Source organism: Lycium barbarum, chromosome 9, assembly GCF_019175385.1.
Source record: "Lycium barbarum isolate Lr01 chromosome 9, ASM1917538v2, whole genome shotgun sequence".
NCBI classification, from domain to species: Eukaryota; Viridiplantae; Streptophyta; class Magnoliopsida; order Solanales; family Solanaceae; genus Lycium; species Lycium barbarum.
In genome coordinates this window covers 124,353,861-124,377,532 of record NC_083345.1, presented here as the reverse complement: position 1 = coordinate 124,377,532, position 23,672 = coordinate 124,353,861, and the positions used below count along the sequence as shown (strand labels likewise).

General features: G+C 36.0%; 2 pseudogenes; one reads left to right on the top strand and one right to left on the bottom strand.

Annotated features, from left to right (window-relative positions):
- Positions 1-11,626: 11,626 nt before the first annotated feature.
- Positions 11,627-13,429, top strand: LOC132608756 (dehydration-responsive element-binding protein 1D-like; annotated as a pseudogene).
- A 4,658-nt stretch (positions 13,430-18,087) lies between these two features.
- Positions 18,088-20,111, bottom strand: LOC132612319 (dehydration-responsive element-binding protein 1G-like; annotated as a pseudogene).
- Positions 20,112-23,672: the final 3,561 nt, after the last annotated feature.

The window sequence follows — 23,672 nt, the reverse complement described above, 5'->3', positions numbered from 1 at the left end:
CCTTCCATTGATCGGAAGTAAAGTGTTGACCGACGGCAGCGTTATTTGATGCGCCCTTGAAACGAGTAGGCGTGATATAGTCCCCGGGTCGGTCTTGAGGACCGAGAAAATAGGGAGAATTAGACTCAATTTTGGGTGGTGGTGGAGGAGGTACGGCGTCACCGGCCATGGAAATTTACGATGAAGAGAAGAAAAAAAACGTGTGGCCTGATACCATGTAGAAACTACACAATCTTGACTTCTTCCATTCATTCACCAAGAGAGAATATATATAGGATACAATCTTGAACCCTAGTGAAACAAGGAATCTAGCTAATATATGGTAATTAGTGAAACAAGGAAACTAACTAATATATGGTAATATAAAGATATTACCGCAATAATTGTGCTGTTTTGGAACTCAAATTTATGAATAATGCTATATCGGCACTCAAATTTGATCTATCTGTTTACTTCATCTTTCTTCCTAGAGATTTTAACGCCACTTTCTATCAACTAGGCCATTAAACATGTCTCCTTGAGAAGATGTTAGTGGTATGACTATTAAAAATTGATTTTGCTTCGCTGGAGCATGGACCATGGCGCACCAAAATCTAAACAAACAACTCGAATCATTCCAACCAAAAAAAATTCTAAAATGTTCTTATCAAAGAAAGAGCATACTTTTAAATCCCGGCTCTCCACATTGTAAGTACCTTGATGGTCTTCCTTTTCACTTTTTTCCCCCGTTTTGCTTCAAGCTTAAATCCTCTTTAAAAGACCCAGAGCTATATTAGTAAAAATTCAAGTTCATTTGCGCCAGATGGAAATCCATTAGTCGCAACAATTGTTGCTTCTGGTTATGTTGAAATTTCATTTCTCATTGATGGTGGTTGGTTTACGGCGTCACTTTGATCAAATTGACTGCTTTTCTTTTGTTCTCTTTTGATTATGTTAATAAGGGAAACTATCTTGAAAGGTGGTAAAATTATCTTTGTTGGAACAAGTTACGTTTGAACATCATACATTAATTAATTCTGATATCTTATAACTTTGTGTTCCCCTTCCACTGCAGAGCATATGTGATTTGTTTTCTTCTCCATAAAGGGGCTCTATGTCAAGTTTTCCAAGCCTCTAGGTTTTCTACTTTCTTATTTTTTGTATACTTTTGCTCGATGTCAACTTGTGGTTTGAAAATAGTGATAGTTAACTATATTGGTTGGCTTCTTGGCTGCAGAAAAGATATATGTACTGATTAGCAGTTTTGAGGCAAGTTATGATGGTATAAAGTTATGTTGATATCTGATAGAAATAAAAATGACGAAGAAAGAGATTGAAATGAATTTTCTGTGTCATTTTCATCTGCACAGTAGATGTTTATATAACAATAAAAATGAATCATTGAAACAGCTAACTATATGATCTTTACAGCACTACACAACACTACTAACTCTTTATTTAATTGGGAGCATCTTTTTGCACAACACTAGCACTACACAGCACTAGTAATTCTTTTATTGAATTGAGAGCATCTTTTAACGTGTCAGCACTAGCACTACACAGCACTACTAATTTTAATTTGAGAGGACTGACTATGTGATATGTTAACGTGCACAGCATTAGAATTGAATGCTATACTTTATTCCCTTTCTCTGCAAAACACAGGCTGCCATTTCTTGTCTTCTCCGATACATCGGAGATGTAATTAATTCCAACACCCCCCCCCCCCCTCAAATTGGAGGGGGAGGAACGGACACCCAATTTGCTCAACAAAAAACGATGAGAAGATGCTGGAAGAGGTTTAGTAAAGAGATCGGCTGGTTGTGAAGAGGAAGGAAGAAATGAGAGGGAAATAAGGCCATCTAAGTATTGTTGACGGACGAAGTGACAATCCAAGTCAACATGCTTCGTCCGTTCATGAAAAACGGGATTTTTAGCAATGTTAATCGCCGCCTGACTGTCGGAAAACAGTGAAATAGGAAGGGAAGTGGGTAGATCTAGATCGGAAAAGAGGCGAACAAGCTAAGTAAGCTCTGCGACAACACGTCTCATGGAGCGGTATTCGGCCTCGGCGGAGGAAAGGGAGAGAGAGGCTTGTTTTTTAGATTTCCAAGAAATAGGACTGCCGCCAAGGGTTATATAGAACCCACTGATGGATCGTCGGGAATCCGGGCAAGTGGCCCAGTCGGAGTCACAAAAAGCAAGTAAAGAAAGAGAAGGAGAGGAATTAAGGAAAATGCCAAGACCGGGATCATTGAGAAGGTAACGGAGTACATGATGTGCTGCTGCAATATGTGCTTTGTGGGGTGATTGCATATATTGGCTTAAGTGTTGAACGGAGAAAGAGATGTCGGGGCGTGTGTGGGTAAGAAAATTGAGTTGATCGATGAGCCTCCGGTAAGCAGTAGCATCGGAGAGAGGATCACCCATGTCAGCCTGGAGTTTGTGATAAGGGTCTAGAGGTGAAGAAGCTGGTTTCAAACCAAGTGTATCATACTCAGAAAACAGCTCAAGAAGAAACTTGCGTTGATTTAGAATCAATCCCTGAGGCTCACGGATAATCTCAATTCCTAAAAAATAATGTAAGTCCCCCAGGTCTTTGATTTTGAATTCTGAGTCTAAAAATGACTTTAAGGCATCTAATTCCTCTTTGTTGTTCCCTGTAAGAAGTATGTCGTCGACATAAATGGCTAAAATGGAAATAGAAGAATTATGAGTCTTGTAAAATAATGAATAATCATTCAACGAATGAGTAAACCCTTTGAACTTTAAAGCAGTCGTTAATCTCGAATACCACTGTCGCGATGCTTGCTTTAAATCGTATAATGATTTCTTAAGTCGACATACCTGAGTTGGATCAGTAACTTGTAAACCAGCAGGAAACTTCATATAAACTTCTTCTTCTAACTCTCCATGTAAAAACGCATTGTTTACATCTAACTGATATAAACCCCAACCTTTCTTTATTGCCAACGCTAAGACACATCTGATAGTGGTTATTTTAACAACAGGGCTAAAAGTCTCTGTAAAATCAGTACCCTCTATCTGTATATCTCCCCTAACAACTAAACGAGCCTTGAGTCTCTCCACATTGCCATTGGAGTTTAATTTCACCTTGTAGACCCATTTTGTAGGCAATGCTTTCTTGCCAGGAGGCAAAGTGACCATTTCCCAAGTGTCATTAGTGATTAAAGCTTCTAACTCTTTAGTCATAGCATCCTTCCATCCTGGATATAAGATTGCTTGGGAAAAGGTTGTGGGTTTTTGAATGTGTGATAAAGAATTTATGTAACATTGGTTAGGATTAGATAGGGCAGCAAAAGCAATAGGAGATTTTTCAGGTGGAATAAAACAGAAATCTGATACATTAGAGAGTTGGATACTGTTGCAAACATAATCTTCCAAGTATGCAGGAGTGTGAACTGACCTGATGGATTTTCTGAGAGCAGTGGGAATGGTAGGAATAGAAGGGTTATCAGGTTCTAAAACATCAGTGGGGAGAGTAGAGATAGGAGAAGATGAACAACTAGGAGAAATTGAGGAAGAAGTAGTTTTAGAAGGATGACTAGCAGAAGGTAGGACATTGACATTTTATTGAGCAGGAATAGTGATAGGAATATCATTTGCATAATCTATAGGAGGAATATGAGGAACCAAAGGAAACAGAGGCACAGTAGGAGTAGCGGAAGCAAATGGAAAAACATTTTCATAAAAGATAACATTTCTGGAAATAAGAAACATGTTGGTTTTGAGACTAAACAACTTATATCTTTTTTTGTTAAATGGGTACCCAAGAAAAACACATGGCTCGGCTCTAGGGTCCAATTTTGATCTACCTTGTGACAGTGTAGAGGTGAAAGCAATACATCCAAAACTCCTTAAATGAGAATATGAGGGACTGGTCCCATATAACTTTTCATAAGGTGTTTTAAAAGATAACAATTTTGTAGGAGATCTATTAATGATGTAGGTTGCAGTCATGAGTGCATCGCCCCAAAACTTATGTGGAAGATTAGAATGAAAAAGTAGGGCCCTACAAATTTCCAAAATGTGTTTATGCTTTCTTTCAACAACACCATTTTGTTGTGGTGTTGCCACACAAGATGTTTGGTGTAAAATGCCTTGAGAAGATAAGAAACTGGAATTTTCTGAACTTGACCCTAACTCCCAAGCATTAACAGATCTGATAGCCTTAACCTTTTTGTTGAATTGTCTTTGTGTCATGGCTAAGAAACTTTTGAGAATTGGGAAAGCATTGCTTTTAGTGGCCAATAAGGTAGTCCAGGTTCTCCTAGTAAAATCATCAACTATAGTAAGAAAATATTTATAACCATCATAGGTAGGAGTTTGATAAGGTCCCCATGTATCAATATGTATTAGATCAAAAGGTTGTTTAGTGGAAATGGTACTGTTAGGAAAAGAGAGCTTGTGTTGTTTTGCTAATGGACAAACAGGACATGGAACAGAAAATTTTGAACACACATTAAAAGGAACATCACTGATATTTTTCATATTTAAAAGGGGCATATGGCCCAACCTTACGTGCCATAATTGGCTTTGAACATCAGAAATTGAACTGCAAGATAGAGTGGATGATATATCCTTCTTTGAATAAAATTTAGAACTAGAAAGACTAGAAATAAGACTGCTAGAAGCTGGAACAGCTGAAATTCTATCTTTGAGGACATAGAGGTCATTTTGTTCTTCACCAAGCTGCATTATTGGGCTCTTCATTGAAGGGCCCTGCATAAAACAATGAGAAGTGGTGAATAATAAAAACTTGGAAAACTGTTTGCACAACTTATGGACAGATAGAAGATTAAAATGAAAACTAGGGACAAATAGAACATTGTGTATGATAAAATTAGAGAAAAGCTTGATGGATCCTGAGGAAGAAACCTTAACCTTTTGAGAATTGGGTAAACTAACAGTAATGGACTTAGGCAGAGGCATAAGATTAAAGAAATATTCTTTGTTATAACTCATGTGTTCTGTTGCACCCGAGTCTATGATCCAACTATGTTTTGTGAATAATCTATGATTGACCTTGGAATACATTTTGGAATTTAAATAAAATGGACTAGGAGTGAATTTTATACCAGTGCAGTTGGCAGATGCAGTGACTTCAGAGGTAGAACCCTGATCAACTTTGTTCATGTGTTGCAGCATCTGCATAACCTAAGCAAGTTGTTCAGTAGATAAGAGTTTTCCCTGAACTCCTTCATCTGTGTTGTTAGCAAAAATTTCCCCAGAATAATCATTTGATGAGACAACATTTCCTTGTACATTATTCTGAAAATTCCTTTGCTTAGTAAACTTGAAATTAGAGGGAAAACCATGTAGTTTATAACACTTATCAATCAGATGTCCTGTTTTCTTGCAATATTTACAAACCATCCCAGATTTCTTATTCTCATAAGTTTGCCTTTGTGTCCTAAAATCAGTAGTAAAAGTCCTGTTTCCATTATTTGCATTTGCAGCAACAAAAGAGGATGATTCCCCTGGGAATCTAGGTGTGTTTTAGACCTCTCTTAGTTTTTCCTCCTGAATTAGTAGTGCATAGGCATTTGATACAGTGGGCAGAGGTGAAATCATGAGAATATTTCCTCTTGCACCACAATAAGTATCATTCAAACCCATCAAAAACTTAAGCAATCTTTCATTTTGTTTGAACTTGATATTTTTTTCTTTTGCTCCACAGGAACAAACACAAAGGCATGGTGAAAAAGAGTCCAAGGTATCCAACTCATCCCAGAGTCGTTTCATCTTAGTGAAATAGGAAGCAATATCAGAAGCACCTTGGGTTAAGTCACTAAGCTCCTTTTGGAGTTGAAAGAGCCTAGCACCTGAGCTTTGTCCAAATCTCGCTTCCAGATCTGTCCAGATATCTTTAGCAGTAGAGTAATATAGAACACTTTCTGAAATTTCTCTAGATAGAGAATTTAAAAGCCAAGAAATAACCATGTTGTTGGCCCTAGACCAAGCTTTGTGCTTATCAGTTCCTGCACTTGGTTCTGGGGATGAACCATCAACAAAGCCAGATTTATTTTTTGCTGTCAAGGCTATCCATATACCTCTCTTCCATCCACCAAAACTTCTACCATCAAACACTGCATTGGTTAGCAGTGTGCCAGGAGAGTCTGATGGTGAGATGAAGTAAGGATGAGAGGTATTGTTAAATTCATTTTGATTAGTATTGGTCACTGTAGTGGGAACTTGGGTCCCAGAAGTAACACTACTATCATCTGCCATTGTAATAGATTTGTAAAAGTAAAAAAAAAACCAGTAATAAAAACAAAAAAAAAAACGCAAAAAGAATGAAATGAGAGCAGATTTAGATCGAAAGCTCTGATACCATGATAGAAATAAAAATGACGAAGAAAGAGATTGAAATGAATTTTCTGTGTCATTTTCATCTGCACAGTAGATGTTTATATAACAATAAAAATGAATCATTGAAACAGCTAACTATATGATCTTTACAGCACTACACAACACTACTAACTCTTTATTTAATTGGGAGCATCTTTTTGCACAGCACTAGCACTACACAGCACTAGTAATTCTTTTATTGAATTGAGAGCATCTTTTAACGTGTCAGCACTAGCACTACACAGCACTACTAATTTTAATTTGAGAGGACTGACTATGTGATATGTTAACGTGCACAGCATTAGAATTGAATGCTATACTTTATTCCCTTTCTCTGCAAAACACAGGCTGCCATTTCTTGTCTTCTCCGATACATCGGAGATGTAATTAGCTTGGCCAAGTAAACTACTTTTTTTACTCTCTTTCATTTTTTTCCATTTCTTAATTATGTTAAAAGCCAACCAAATTCTGTATTAACAAACTTTTAAAGCTGTCTGTTCACTTTCTCCGAGCAAGCCCAAATAGCAGCAGTTTCACCAAATATATTGTAACTTATTTTACTGCAATTAATGTTTATAATTTGTCAAATAATGGATGAATATGGAAGATAAAAGGATTGTGGCTTAATGCTTGATTGAGGGGATGTATGTTTTTGGTTATAGCTATATACGGATGCCAAGAGGTCTTTCCCCTGTGTTTTTAGACCAATAGATGAAGCTTTGAGGAAAATGAAACGCGAGGGAATTTGCTGTTAGAAGTAAAGGAAGACAAAATGAAAGAATGAATAGAATGATATGTAGTGCTAAATTGATGAAGTAATTGTTGTTCCTTCTACACCCGCAGAGAATCTCAAGAATGCAAGCTACTTTTTTTTGAGCATTTGCTTTAGTGCAGCTTATGTCATTGCGAATTGATATTATCAAGTTCCATTTGTAAGAGACTATTTTTTTTTATGCTTTATGGATAGTGTCGAAGAAAGTTTCGATCTTTTACTTTCTTTTGGTGTCAAACTCCATCATTTTGTTACTTTAATATTCAAATATTGGAAAAGGATCTTCCATAAGTTTTAAGAAATGAGTAGTTTATGACCGCGCGAAGCGCGGACAAATTTCCTAGTACTCTTATAATTCAAAAGAAAGGGAAATTAATAAGTATATAATGGCATTCACAACGACATTCTACTTTAATAACGTCATTCATTATATGTCAAGTTTGTTAATGACTCATTCTTTCTAATATTAAGAGATGTAGTTTCAAAAGTTAGAATAATAACACGGTTATGCTAAATGAATAAAATAAAATAAAAAATATGAGAAATTACATGGAACCACAAGAAGTAAAGGTTGGGAATGGGAAGAAAGGAAATGAAATACAAAATAATATAAAAAGAAAAATATATTTAAAAAAATAAAATAATTAAAAGTAAAAATAAAAAATAAATTAATTAATAGAAATAAAAAATAAATTACAAAAGCAAAGAAATTAGATAAAATTAAAAAGAAATTAAATAATATAAATAAATAAATATAAAAAAAGAAAAGAAATTAAAATAAAATAAAAAAGAAATAAACTAAAAAGTAACTCTGTAATTACAGGGTATAATTACATGCAATTCTCAGCCTCCCCTCCCCCCCCCCCCCCCCCTTGAGAATTGGAGAGTGTAATTACACCCTCTCAATTACACTCAATTCCCGCCTAACTGTGTAATTACTTGATCAAACAAACAGTTAGGCGGCCATTCTCTCTTTTTCCTCCGTTGTTGTAGGACACATCTCTTTGCTTAGTTTCAGATGACCAGGAAGAGGTGTGTTAACCCACTTAGCACTCTTCAAGTTGAAGCGCTCCAGTACACATTCTATGTACTTTTTCTGCGACAAATAAAGCTTCTTTTCATCTCTTGAACGAGTAATTCTCATGCCCAAAATCTGCTTAGCATGACCCAAGTCTTTCATTGCAAAAGACTTACTCAACTGTTTCTTCAACTTGTCAATCTTGAAAGCATTCCTACTTACAATCAACATATCATCCACATATAGCAGGAGGATGATAAAGTCATCATCAGAAAATTTTTGTGCAAACACACAGTGATCTGAAGAAGTCTTCTTATAGCCTTGCTCTCCCATAACAGATTCAAACTTCTTGTACCACTGTCTGGGAGCTTGCTTCAATCCATATAAACTCTTCTTAAGTTTGCATACAAGATTTTCTTTACCTTTTGCCTTGAAGCCCTCAGGTTGTTTCATATAAATCTCCTCTTCTAAGTCACCGTGAAGAAAAGCAGTCTTTACATCCATATGCTCAATCTCCAAATCAAAACTAGAAGTCAAACCAAAAATTGTCCGAATGGAGGACATTTTCACGACAGGAGAAAATATTTCGTCAAAGTCAATACCTTTCCTTTGACCAAATCCCTTAACAACCAATCTACCTTTGTATCTGGGCTTCAAGCTAAGTTCTTCGGCTTTAACTTTGAACACCCACTTGTTCTTCAAAGCTCCCATGCCCTTAGGCAATTTCACCAACTCAAAAGTATGATTCTCATGCAGAGATTTCATCTCATCTTGCACAGCTTCAATCCATTGATCCTTGTGCTCATCTTCCATGGCCTCCTCATAACATTTAGGTTCTCCCCCATCAGTGAGTATTACATACTCATTAGGTGAATAACGGGAAGAAGGAACATGCTGTCTAGTAGACCTTCTAAGTGGAATATCTGACTCATCCACGAATTCATGAGTAGAAGCATCTACCTCATCAATAGCAGCATCGTTATCATCATCAACATACTGATCTGGAACATGATTCTAGGGATTACCATCGTCATCGATCCCACCAACTTCATCAACATTTGTATGAGGGACTTGATCAAGATTAACTAAACCTTCAGAACTTGAAGATTTTATCTTCTCTGCGTTGTTAATATCTTCAATAGTTTGATCCTCCACGAAGATAACATCACGGCTTCTCACGACCTTCTTCTCAATTGGATCATATAGCTTGTAACCAAACTCATCAAGGCCATAACCAATGAAGATGCACTGCCTTGTCTTGGCAGTTAATTTTGACCTCTCATCTTTAGGCACATGTACAAAAGCTTTGCAGCCAAACACTTTCAAGTGATCATAGGAAAGATCCTTGCCATACCAAACTCTGTTTGGAACATCACTTTGCAAAGCAATCGCAGGGTATAGATTAATAACATGTGCGGCGGTCAACAAAGCCTCACCCCAAAAAGAATTCGGCAACTTTGCTTCAGAAAGCAAACATATGACTCTTTCCATCAAGGTCCTGTTCATCCTCTCCGCTAAACCATTAAGCTGAAGAGTCTTAGGAGAAGTCTTTTGGTGTATGATATCCTGTTGCTTGCAGTATTTGTCAAACGGTCCACAGTATTCACCACCGTTATCAGTACGAATACAATTCACCACCGTTTCTCTTTCAACTGAAGCCTGAAACTGCTTAAAGACACCCAACACTTGGTCTTTAGTCTTTAGGACGTAGACCCAAAATTTCCTTGAGCAATCATCAATAAAAGTAACAAAATAAAATGCACCACACAAGGTCTTTGTTTTCATTGGACCACATAAATCTGAATGCACCAATTCAAGCAACTCTGTCTTTCTTGAAGGACGATGAGATTTGAAAGAAACTCTTTTTTGTTTTCCAGCCAAGCAGTGCTCACACTTTTCTAATTTAGCACTTTCGAAATTTGACAATAATTTCTTTTTGGCCAGATCATTTAGTCCTTTCTCGCTAATGTGGCTAAGCCTCTTATGCCATAATGTTGTAGAGCTATTGCTCTCAACTGCATTCACCATATCAACACATGTAGAGGCCGTAGTCCAGTATAGACCACGATGCTTTTCGCCACGAGCCACAATCATGGAACCTTTAGTAAGCTTCCACTTTCCAACACCATTGGTACTGACATATCCCTCATCATCCAAAACACCAACAGAGATCAAGTGCAAATGAACATCGAGTGCATGCTTTACATTGTTTAAAACTAGTTTAGTTCCAATACTAGTTTCCAGAAAAATCGTTCCAACACCAGCCACCCTAGATACAGTCTCATTACCCATACTCAAAGTTCCAAAGTCGCCTGGAGTATAGGATGAGAAAAATTCCTTCCTTGATGTCACATGAGATGCGGCACCACTGTCCACAACCCAGCTTGACTCATCACAGGCAATATTTATCAGATCCGCATAAAGGACAGTAATAAGATCTTCTGTAGTGACGGTGGCCACACGATTGCCATCTTCTTTCTTTTCCTCCTTATCTCTATTCTCCTTTTTCAAAATTCGGCAGAACTTCTTTGTGTGCCCTTTTTTCCTGCAATGATAGCACTCAATATCTTTAAGTCTGCTTCTGGATTTGCTTCTATGATGTTCTCTATTTTGTGAACCACGATTCTTGCCTCTCCCCTTAGTGTCAGTCACCAAGACATCTGATAAGGAGGAACCTTGAGATTTTCTTCTCATCTCTTCATTTAAAAGACTGCTCTTGGCAAGATCCATAGAGATCACACCATCCGAAGCAGAATTTGATAATGAAGTTCTAATAATTTCCCAAGAATCTGGTAGGGAACCAAGTAGAAACAAGCCTTGAATTTCTTCATCAAAGTTAATGCCCATAGCAGATAACTGGTTCATGATCCCCTGAAAAATATTCACATGATCTGTCATTGCAGAACCATCGTGGTATTTTAAACCCAGCATTTTCTTTATCAAAAGCATCTTGTTGTTACCAGTTTTCCGAGCATACAAACTTTCAAGATGCTCCCATAGGGTCCGAGCATGTGTCTCCCCAGAAATATGGTTCAACACATTATCGTCAACCCACTGTCTAATAAAGCCGCAAACCTACCGATGCAACAAATTCCACTCTTCATCTGATTTATTATCAGACTTTTTAGTGGCAAAGACAGGTTGATGAAAATTCTTGACATAGAGCAAATCTTCCATTTTGCCCTTCCAAATGGCATAATTTACACCACTCAAAGTAACCATTCTACTAGTGTTGGCTTCCATCGTTTATCACAAATACAAATACTATTTATTAGGAGATAAATGTAATTCTTTTCTGATGTGGAAGTTCAGACTATGCTGCAACCACAAAGCATACTCAGATAGAACCTTGGCTCTGATACCACTTGTTAGGATTAAAATAGACACGCAAAAATAATATTCACGATATTAGCGATAAACGCAGAACACTAAGTTATGGTTAAATCAACAAGAATAAAATGAAGCAATAATGACACCAAGATTTTACGTGGAAACCCTTCTGAATAAGGGAAAAACCACGGCCAATAGGAACAGCTGATATCACTATAGTAAGGAATTTTACACTGTGTAGTCACGAGTATAAATACTCCAAAGACCACCGCACACTCAAAAGAAATAACACTCTTTTTGGTTTTTCTCACCTCACTACAATATCCCTCACACTCTATTTTTCTTCACAAACTGTTTTCTTACACAGTCTATGGTATACCTCACTCCGCTCTCTAAGTACTCAGATGTATTTGTTTGAGATTGGTGTTTTTTTTTTTTTTTTTGTGTGTATGTAAAGTGATCAAGGGCTCCCTATTTATAGGGATGGAGTGTGCCAATTTTCTCTTGGCATTAATTGGCCAGTGCCAATTCTTCAACGTTTACTGCCATTTTGAAGAAGTGCAGATTTGCACATATGAAAAGGGAAGATTTTTCTTCCTCAATTTATGGGGATGGACCCCACACTTTACTCACTACTAGCTTCGAATATTATCAGCTATTATAGCAGTCGCGACTATTTCAAGAAAACCAGTAGTTTCTTCAAGATGAATAATAACTCGATTTCATGCTTTTCTGATTCCAATTTGGCAAACCTAGAGAGAGATCACTTGCAGGAAACATCATCATCGTCAGCTCAAGATGAAGGAGCATTCCTACTAGCTTTAAATCGACCCAAGAAACGTGCGGGGAGAAAGAAGTTCAAAGAAACTCGACACCCGATTTATAGCGGAGTGAGAAGGAGGAATAATAACAAGCGGGTTTGCGAGGTACGTGAGCCTAGTCAACAAAAAAGAATATGGTTAGGAACATACCCTACTCCTGAAATGGCGGCTCGAGCTCATGATGTTGCTGCATTAGCACTTGGAGGTAATCTAGCCACTTTGAATTTCGCTGACTCTCGTTGGCGGTTGCCAATGACAGTATCAAAGGACCCCAAAGACTTATGCCAGGCGGCAGTTAAAGCCGCACAAGCTTTTTCTCAAGATCCTAAACTAGTTGGAGTCGACTATATGAATGAGGATGTTAATTCGAGTACTCAAGAAGTAAAGTACCAAGAGGTTGTTGTTGGCGAGGCAAATTGACGTAGTAGTGATTTTGTGGCTAAGGAATTGAATATAGATATGGAGAACATTTTATGTTGTAATTGGGGAGAAAATAATAAGATGTTGGAGATGGAAGGATAGCGAGAAAAGATGGCGGAGGGGCTTTTGTTTTCTCCAACTCTGCGTTTAGATAGTTGTTTCAGTTGGGATGATGTGGAAAGTGACGGTCGAAGTGTCTTTGTGGAGTTATAGTATTTGATATGGATATAGGAATAATTGGATTTCACTTCACCAGCCAGTTAGTTACAATCTAGGAGTAGCATTTTTAAAAGACAAAAAAAAAAAAAAAAAAAGGGAATACTTAACAAGATTGATGTCAAAGTGTTCATAATAAAACAATTTGCTCATGTTACTATTTCCATATGTGGGAAACATTATTTGCAGTACCAGTCAATAAGGACATGCCTCCTCGAATTCCTTTTATTCTTTTCGACACATTTCAAATTCATTTGTATTGTAGTACATGCATCCAGCATACGCATCCATCACTTTTGTACACCTCTGATGGAGATCCTTCAGCCTACACATAATAATAATGCACGTATTAGATTTCTCAAAGTAGCACAAGCAACAAAAGATTACATGTGAAACCTTGCGCAGCTATTACTACTAAACAACACCGGGCTTACTTAGCGAAAAGAAGGGCAAATCTTGCTAGTCCTCCCCATTTTGGGTATGCTAACCTATTAATGCGAAGAGTCCCAGGGATTTGGTCTAGTGATAGAGCGCAACGCGTGTGGATTAAACGCACGTCACGACTCACGAGCTCGAATCTTGCAACAGAAAAAAGCTTGATGTTTAAGTGGGGAAGAATAGAGGGACGGCCCATTGTCCACTGAGCTCCCAACCATTGCACCAACTGGCCCATGAATTCAGGTGATGACAGTAGGTTGGAATTACTGCTAGACACTAGTAATAAATGTATCTGAATATAAGTTTGACCTCATCACGAAATTCGAATTCTTCTGGACATTATTTTAATATTTGAAACAAGATAGTCCGATAAGTTCTGTTCAAATAATAGCAGGCAAATGGAATAAGCATCCAATCAGGGCACATGAGGGTTGCAATATGTATATGCAAACAGAACCCCTAACAGAATTTGAATACTAGATAGTACTATTCACCCTACATACTTTTAGCTAGGAAGTCTTCGAAAAAGGAAATAATGGCAGTACCAAAGTGGTATTTTGTTATGATTCAAAGAGATATTTCCTACTTTGTAACACATGCAGAGAGATAAGGAAGCAGGAGAAGGGGGAAAGGGATAAAAGAGCTTACAGTGAGAGTGACAAAGAAGTCACAAAGTAGCAATTATAAGTAGGTCTTTGCTGGGAATGTTATTTGGTGTAAAAAGGTACTTTGTTGTTTTTGTCAGAGGGAGAAAGTGTTTAATGCTCCCAGTAATTTAGTCTTTCAAAGTGGATATGCATTTTTTTTGCAGGATAATCTAAAATTGGTGATGGTGAATCAACCTCATTGCCTGCTCTATTCCTTAACTCAGTAACAAGGGGTTTTGTCCCAGTACATTGACTAACAAAGGGTGTTAAGAGCTCAATGAGATATATATACACATACCTATATCATTATCAAAAACAACTCAGCTTAGCCTCTAGTAATTCAAGTAGCAATACTCCTAAAACTACTTAGTTCATGGGGCAAGTAACATTCCTAAACTCTATCAACAACCAACTACTTTAAAAATGTGTTTGTAGTAATCAAATTAAAGGTAGAATTTCTGCTACTTCAGAACATGTTCTCTAATGTCAAAGTGTAACGCTCCTCCTGGAATGACTTTTTTGAATTTTTTTTTAAAAGAATTTGTCTACAATGGCCACCCAATCTCCATTTTCTGTAACTACCGGCACAATGATTGAATGCCTTGACTACCTTGCAAGTTATTATCCTTACGAACTTCCCCGGCGTGTTGAAGGAAATATTCACAAATCTGGTATTGCTGCTACACAAATGTCTAGCAAGATCGAGAACAAACGTTATCAGTCTACCTAAACAATATGCTCAAAACTTCGCCAACAAGGCAATCTCCCAGCGGAGAAAGAACGCGAGGGCCATAATAGCAATGTATTTTTAGAAGTCCAACAAATGTGTTCCAATTATACACAAGGATAAAAAGCAGCCCATATACCCCAAAATACCAGGGGAAAATATGAGCTACCATAACCGACCTGAATATTGGAACTAAATGGAGCGAAATGAAAAGTAAGGATTCATATAGCCTACGTCAAGCTAATTGGGATTAAGGTATCATTGTCATTGTTATACCACAATATACTAACAGTAACAACAACAACAACAACAACAACATTCCCAGTTTAATCTCACGGGTGGGTTCTGGGCAGGGGCGGCTCAATAAGACCGGGGGCTTAAAGTCAACTTTAACGGGGAGCCTTATTTTTTCTGCTCAATATTTTTTAAAAGAAAAATTAATCTATAAATCTATTGTAGGTAAAAATTAGGCCTCATCCTCCGTTAAGTAAAGGTCTTGGGTTCGAGCCTCAGAACAAAAAAAATCTTGCTAGAGAGTGCTTCCCTCTTTAACCGGCCTTGCATGTCTCGAAATCGAATTAATCGGAAAATTCAATACAGGTATCGAACACCGAATAAAAAAAAATGGGGCCTCCAAAATTTTGGGGCCTAAAGCCCCGCTTTAGTGGCTTGGCCCTCTGGCCGACCCTGATTCTGGGGATTAGAGTGTAAGCAGACCTTATCCCTATCTCGTAGAGGTAGAGAGATTGTTTCACATAAACCCTCAGCAATAGACTAACAGTATATGATAGATTTTATATTTTTTTTTTTGTACTTATTTCTTTCTTTCCGTATGGTAGTACAATGCTAGGGGTCAAATATCAGGCTGACAAGGAAGAGCTCTTTAACTATTAAAAGATCAAATCACAAAATCAACTCCTCCTAAGTCAAAGTCTCTATACAACATAAAGCCCTAAACTTTCATTCTCATTCTCTCAAACAAAAAGAAAAAAAATTGATTTTCTTTTAAAGGAGAAATCCACTATTTAAGCTTCAAACTTGGTGGATAATCGATTAATCGGACCGGGGATGCTTCCAATCCAACCCTTGAACTTTGCTATCTTGTATTTTTCTCTTTTTATGATTCAACTTCAAGTCAAATATTGTCTAAACTAAATAAGCCTACTTACAAATTGCACCATTATTAGTTTTGTTTAATATTCTCAAAATTTTCTTCCTTTAATGCATTTGTAAGAGAGGTTTCCCGCATACAGTGCACAAATAGCCATTTTAGGACCATTATTTAAGAATAATCGTTATTTACAAACTGTTTAAGATTTAGCCACCTTCTTAATGGGTCAGAAGTTTGAATTATTAGAGCGTAACTTCACCTCAAACCAAATGCATTTCAAACTTCAATCAAGTGGAAGTTAGCTCTGGAAGTTCAAAACTTCATAACCGATGGTCTGAAGGAGGAGGAGGAGGAGAAACAATATGAAGTTAGTAAATTTTGACTAAACTTTAAATGGTACCCTTAAAAAGGATACCAATCTCCAAAGATGTAGTTAAGCTGGGCTGACCCATATAGTCTACTTGAAAGCCCAAAGAGTAGCCCAAAGAGTAGTCCAAATAGCTGGGCCACATATAAAGCAATAAAGGCCCGGAAAATGATTCTTGAGAAGAAACAAGATAGGCAACATATATACTCTTGGTTGATGTATTGAAAGATCTGTCCTATTTGTTAAAAAAAATCCCTGTGATTACATTTTTGGCTCAATAATGTCATTTGACTAATGGTCAACACTGAACTAAAAAAAAAGAATAATTTCAATAAATAATTTCAATAATAATCCAACATAAAATATTACATCCACGTAGACATATTTTTAATTTACATTCGAATAGTCAACTGTTTTTTTGCAATAGTGTTTATACACACAATATATAATATTATATACTTACTACGATAATGTATCAACCTTGTATAAAAGTATATAATAATGTATTAAAAGGCCATTTTGGGTAATATTAAAAATATGGGCAGAGTGATATTTTCCCTTTAAAAAAGTGATTAAATAAATTCATCCACCCAATTTTCTCATTTACCTGACCCGCCCGAAAAACATAAAATCTCACAGGAAAAATCATTTTCGGCCATCTTTGCTCTACTTCCTCATCTTCTTCAAACTTTCTCAAAAGCTAACAATGGTGTTTTTGAGATTATTTACTTAAATCTTCCCAAATTTGTAATAATCTCACTAGAACATAAATTTAACATACTTGAATTGGTTAGTTTTTTGAAGAATCTTAGTATCATATCTGGCTTCCCTATCATGAATCTCGTGTAACTTGTTTTCATTCTCTGGTAAACGAAGATTTATATTTCTAAGCGCTACAAGGTTCCGGTGAGAAAGAGTATTAGTCAATTGAAGTAGCTTGATAATTTAGCAGCCACTCAAATGGGAAGGCTTCGAAAACATCATTGTTAGGTTTTTGAGAAAGTTTCAAGAATATGAGGAAATAGAGAAAAAATGGCCGAAAATGATTTTTTCGGTGAAATTTTATGTTTTACGGGCGGCTCTGGGTAAGTGAGAAAATCGGGTGCTTCATTTAAATGAATCAGAGTTTAAAATTGGAAAGTAATGAAATGACACGTGGAATTTAAATAAACTTTTTTTTAATTAGTGTTGACCTTTAGTCATAAGGCATAAGTGAGCCAAAATGATAACCAGAGAGATCTTTTTTGCAAAATAGGTGAATGAAGGATATTTTTAGACCTTTTTCGATAGTTCGAGGGTATTTTTGTCCCTTTTCCGTTCTTTCAATGCGTGCGAGTGGCGGAACTACGAATTTCATTAAGAGGTTAAAAAATTATAAAGAAGTAAACACACAAGAAGCTAATGGGGTTCAACAATATCTAATATATGTACATAAAAAATAATTTTAATTAACCATTAACATATAATTTTTTGCCGAATGGGATTCAGGTGAGTCCCCTTGCCACCACCTGATACATACTCCAGATATGGCTAGTATATTATACTCATCGAATTCCATTTTATGTGGCCGGACTTAATTGATATAAAAATTTTAGAAAGAAATACTTTTAAAATTTGTGATCTGCAATAATTCATAAATATTTGTGTGACTATATATAATTATTAGTAATAAAATGATAAATAAGTTAAAATTGTTTCAAAATGTAAACCTTAAAACTTTCATTTTTTTCTTAATAGAACGATTTATAGCCATGCACACTCAAATATTTAAAATTTATTTTAATTGGATAATTAACTTTCAAAAGTCTTTATTCCTTATTAAATTCCGTTGCCATTCAAAAGGTTCCAAAAAAATGTTACTTCCTATCATCAATCACGGTAACTCCACAAAGACACTTTAACCTCACTTTCCACATCATCCCAGCAAAAACAACTACCTAAAAGAGGAGTTGGTGAAAATAAAAGCCCCTCTCCCATCTTTTCTTGCCATGATAATGATCTCTCTATTTCCAACATTTCCTTATTGTCTACCCAATTACAACATAAAATATTTTCCATCTCCATATTTTGTATGTCATTCAATTCCTTAGCCACCAAATCATTGTCACTTCCGGTGGCCCCACCAACAACAATATTCTCTTAGGTACCTTACTTTTTCACTTGACTTAACTTCATCATTCAGAGAGTCGATTTCAACTACCTCATGAGGATCATGACGGAACGCTTCGGCTACTTTCAAAGTAACCAGGCGCAATTCTTTGAGATCTTTTGATACCGGCACAGACAACCACCAAAGTCAGCAAAATTCAGAGTGGCTAGATTGCCTCTGAGTGCTAATGCAGCAATGCCTCTGAGTGCTAATGCAGCAACGTCATGCGCTCGAGCTGTCATTTTTGGTGTAAGAAAACTTCCTAGCCATATTCTTTTCTGCTGACTAGGCTCACGTAGCTCGCAAACTCACTTGTTGGTATTCCTCCTCCTCACTCCCCTATATTTCGGTATAATATCTTGATATTATTTGATATTATTTGGTAGCATATTTGTAGAGAGATAATCACCATATATTAGTTAGTTTCCTTGTTTCACTAGGGTTCAAGATTGTATCCTATATATATTCTCTCTTGGTGAATGAATGGAACAAGTCAAGATTGTATAGTTTCTACATGGTATCAGAGCCACACGATTTTTTCTTCTCTTCATCGTAAATTTCCATGGCTGGTGACGCCGTACCTCCTCCACCACCACCCAAAATTAAGTCTAATTCTCCCTATTTTCTCGGTCCTCAAGAACGACCCGGCGACTATATCACGCCTACTCGTTTCAAGGGCGACAATTTTGATGAATGGGCAGCCGACATACAAACGGCGTTAGAGGCACGACGTAAATTTGAGTTCTTGGACGACACTATCACTGAACCGCAGCCTCCTTGTACAAAGTCCGATTGGACTACAATTAACGCAATGTTAATCTCTTGGATCACAAATACCATTGATGCTGATGTCAAATCTTCCTTGTCAAAATTTAGGGAGGTAAAACTCTTTTGTGATCACCTTAAAAGGAGGTTCGCGCAGATTAATGGATCACGAGTTCAACAACTTCCTTCTTCAATGGCTAAATGTGAACAAACCAAAACCATGTTAGTGTCCGTATATTATGGAAAATTACATGCTCTATGACAAGAATTGGATCATCATGAGCCCCTGATTTCTTGTACTTGTTGCTCCGTCACTCGTTTCAACATCTTCACAATTGACATACATTTTTACCAAAGCTCTCGGCAAAACTCAGTTTGACTTCTTGTTTTCCAAGTTGGGCATTTTTTATTCCCATGCTCCAACTTGAGGGGGGGGGGGGGGGGGGGGTTATTGCGGTATAATATCTTGATATTATTTGGTAGCATATTTTTAGGGAGATAATTACCATACATTAGTTAGTTTCCTTGTTTCACTAGAATCTTAGTTTCCTTGTTTTATTAGGGTTCAAAATTATATCATATATATATTCTCTCTCGGTGAATGAATGAAACAAGTCAAGATTATATAGTGTCTACCCCTTATAAATTGGGTGGCGAGTTTCCTTGAACTTCTTTCTCCCGTCACGTCTTTTCGGTCAGCTCGAAGCTAATAATACAAATTCCTCATCGGAATTAGCAGCTCTTCGCGAAGGTAATGATATTTCAAGCGAGTGATCACTCTCCAGATTTGCCAGATTGGAATTTGACGAGCAAAACATCGAATTATTATTCATCGGCATACGGACAAGAGGAAATTACTGATTTTTTTGAAATAGTCTTGACTGTTAGTAAGAGTCAACAAGATTCAAACTTAGTAAAAAAGAAACTTAACTAGAATAGTAGTAGTGATACTTCCTATATTTATAGTGAAGGAAGTAATATTGCTAGAGTACATTGTTGTTGAACTTTTAGTTGTGGAGGTGATTTTACAGATTTTGGATAAATTTGAATTACGAATTAAGTACGAAGAAAAAGAAGGAACACATGGCTACGATATTGACACGAACACGGAAATTCAGTTATTCATTATCAGCTCACTTCTTTGTGGGGGTGTACTTCTATAAATATAGACAAATAAAACAATTGTACTTTGTCAGTAGAAAAAATGGAGAAAAAGACTAATAAAGGGGGTTTCGTACCACGTGTGTTGAAGTAGTGAGTTGGCAAAGTTTAGGATATGATTGAAAAATTAAAAAAATAGAATAGTTATATTATTCTTCTAGTTTCCTATTTGGGTCAACGGACCACAACTTTATTGGGTTATTACACTTTCCAATTTTGGTCAATGAGGAAAGAAACTTTATAGTTAACACACACGGGTGCTACGCACTTGTGCCACTTCAAACTTCAAAGGACGAATATTCCAAGGAGGAATTTGTTGATCGAATTAATAGTTGTCAAGCTTTTAAACTTTACTCATTTTGAAAGTATTTTTTTTATTTTATTGTGAAATAATATTTCTAAGGAGTAGCAATTGTATTTGTTGGGCTAAAATAGCCAAATATAATTTTAATAGGATAAGATATTATCTGTTTTAAGTCAATCCTGCACGGTTTTCTCCAAAAAATCTCACTCACTGAGATTATCCAACATCTTAAGTAACTTTTTTTTTCTTTTCTACTTTCCATACGAAAATTTATTCGCACACACCCAACAATCACCTCCTTGAACTAAGTATCACATAACCTATCACCATTCATGGGCTAATTTGAAGATAAATTGTGTGTCATTCATAGGAGTGCCAAACGGGCGGGCCGGGTCGAAAATAGGTTAAACTAAGATGAATAAAAAATTGCCCCGCTCATATTTAACAAGCATAAAAAATTGATAAATTGACGAATAATATGAATATCACGGATAATATGAATGTATATATCCACGGTTTTCGCTCAATAGTCATGTGAAGACACAAGCTAAAATTCAAAATAAGTTGACTCAGAGAAAGAAAGAACTCATGAAAAATAACAAGCAGGCAAATGGATATTGATAATATGAATATCCATTTTTATTGAATAATACCCACATTTGATCCATTTTTAAAAACTCAATTATCCAACTCATGTCTAATTGATCGGATTGGATGGTTTGTTTGTTTTAACCATTTTGTTAACTCTAGTCATTCACATCAACCAAGTATTTATGGTCACCAAAGCTCACTAGCTTCCTTTTTTTTTTTTATTTTTTTATTTTTTATGTATGCACCTTTAAAATTAAACTACATGTAAAGGTAGCAAACCGGCTCATAGATGGGAAAAGCACAAACTCGAGCTCCACGTTCTCGCTTCGTCATTTTCATACTCGTCTTGTCGAATCATTGTCTCTGCTATAAATTATTGGGCTAAACAACTCGAAGTTACTCTTCACGTGTTGCAATATCATCAGCTCTAGGCTAAGGTTACACGGTTTTTCCCAAAAAATCATACAACATTAAGAATATCCTTGCCTTATAATTATTTCGTTTCAGCTATTATTGTGAGACTTTGTTCGCTTCGTACGCAACAATCTCCCCCGCAAAGTAAGTTTCACATGACCCATCACCCCATGGGCGTATCTGGTGATTAATTAATTGCACCCACACTAAACAAGTACTTATATTTGGCTAATCAAATTTACAAAACACTTTTGTTAATATTAGAGCAGTAATTTGTTAAGAGGAAAATGAAAAAAAAAACATCTAATTTTGTTTCTTCAAAAAGCTACTATTTGCAATTTCTAAAAAATAGTTTCTACTACTATTCATTTTTTTTCTTTTCAAATATTGACAAATCTTCTCATTAAACTTTTATGATGTGAGAAGATAGTGTAATCGTGCAAATATTGGCCTATTACCATTTTAATAGAGATAATCTTAAATGGCGTCTACTCGTTCATGTGAATGTCAGTCATAACTGGAAATTCATATTTAAGAGTTCAAGGATAAGTTACAAAGAATTATCCAAGAAATGTTAACGTTGAGGTTACATTTCCGGTGCATAAATATACTCAAGGCATAGTGGGGGTGATAATATAAACAAATGAAGTTATATTCCTTTAAAAGCCCATGTTTGACTATATGCAATGATTTTCCACAACGAGAAGGATGAACTTTAATTTGTTCTTGATAGTCTCATAGCTTAAGAAGGGGTGATAGAGCGGTTGTGGACACCCTTGATGAGATTGCCTATGCAAGTAAGAAAATTAGAGATCGCGTTCGGGGGATTTTAATGGTGAATCCTAGAGTACCTGCTGAACAGGATTGAGCGCCAGATCCATGTTAATCGGCGCCACCATTGCAGAACAAGAACTCATGTATAATACAAATTTTGATTTTATATTCATATTCATTCTAAAGGTTCAAGGCTGATTAGCTACCTTTAGTTATGTGTTACACGAATATCCAATAATATTCTTCATGCGTTTTCGAGTCTGTGGGGGATTGTTATATATAATAATATAATATTAGTACTTTTTAAATAATGAAAAAAAAAACTAATTTCAATTTTGTATACCCGTTGACAGAGTTTTAAAAAGAGAACATTTTGAAGTGTCTCTTCACAAGGGATGTGTCCCTTTAAAATATTAACTTAACACTTTGAATAGGTGTAATACATTGCTGTCAACTATCTTTATATAATGATCTTTACTTCACGTACAGAGGAGTACAAGAGACAATGAAATTATTCTTCACAAAGATATTCACTCCTTAACAGTGCAATTCCTTCATGAATATTCATCCTCCGGCAAATTTCTATATTCCAATTGGGTTAAGGTTTTGTGATAGAAGAAATCAAAGAGTTTGATTTCGAGGATAGGTATTGTATTCTGGAAATGGGCTTTCTCATTAACCACTTGTACAGTGTGGGGAAAATTACAATAGACACGTGATTTTTGACCCTTCCTTAGGTTTTACGCCGTTTTAGAGTTAAATATTTTTTTTAGGTTTAATCTTGATATTTCGACTTTTATATTGTTTTGAGTAGGTTTTTATTTGTATACATCAAAAAGGACAAAATTATTTGCTATTTCTAGAGCAAGTTGGGTGTTTCAAAAGAATGAAAAATTATAAAAATATAATTTTGTTTTTGGATTTAATTTGGTTTAACTAGTTATTTTCTATTAAATAGTATATTTTTCTCTATCAAGAAATAGTTATTAAGTATTTCTCATTTTATACTTAAATAAAAGGTAATTAAAAAACAAACATGACAAGAAGGGAAAAAGGAACAAATGAAATTATACTACCTCATCATAAAATGACAAGCTTTCATAATAAATTTTATCACAAAATGGGAAGGGGGTCATGTTTTTTTGGAAGAATATTTTAATAGGTGAGGCCCTCTCCTCTCATTGATTAGGGCTAGATATACATAGGATTCCATTTTTAGAATAGAGATAGAGACAGATACGAAAAAAGAAAATATAGGGAGAGATATAGACAGTGAGGAAAAAGAAAAAGGAAAAT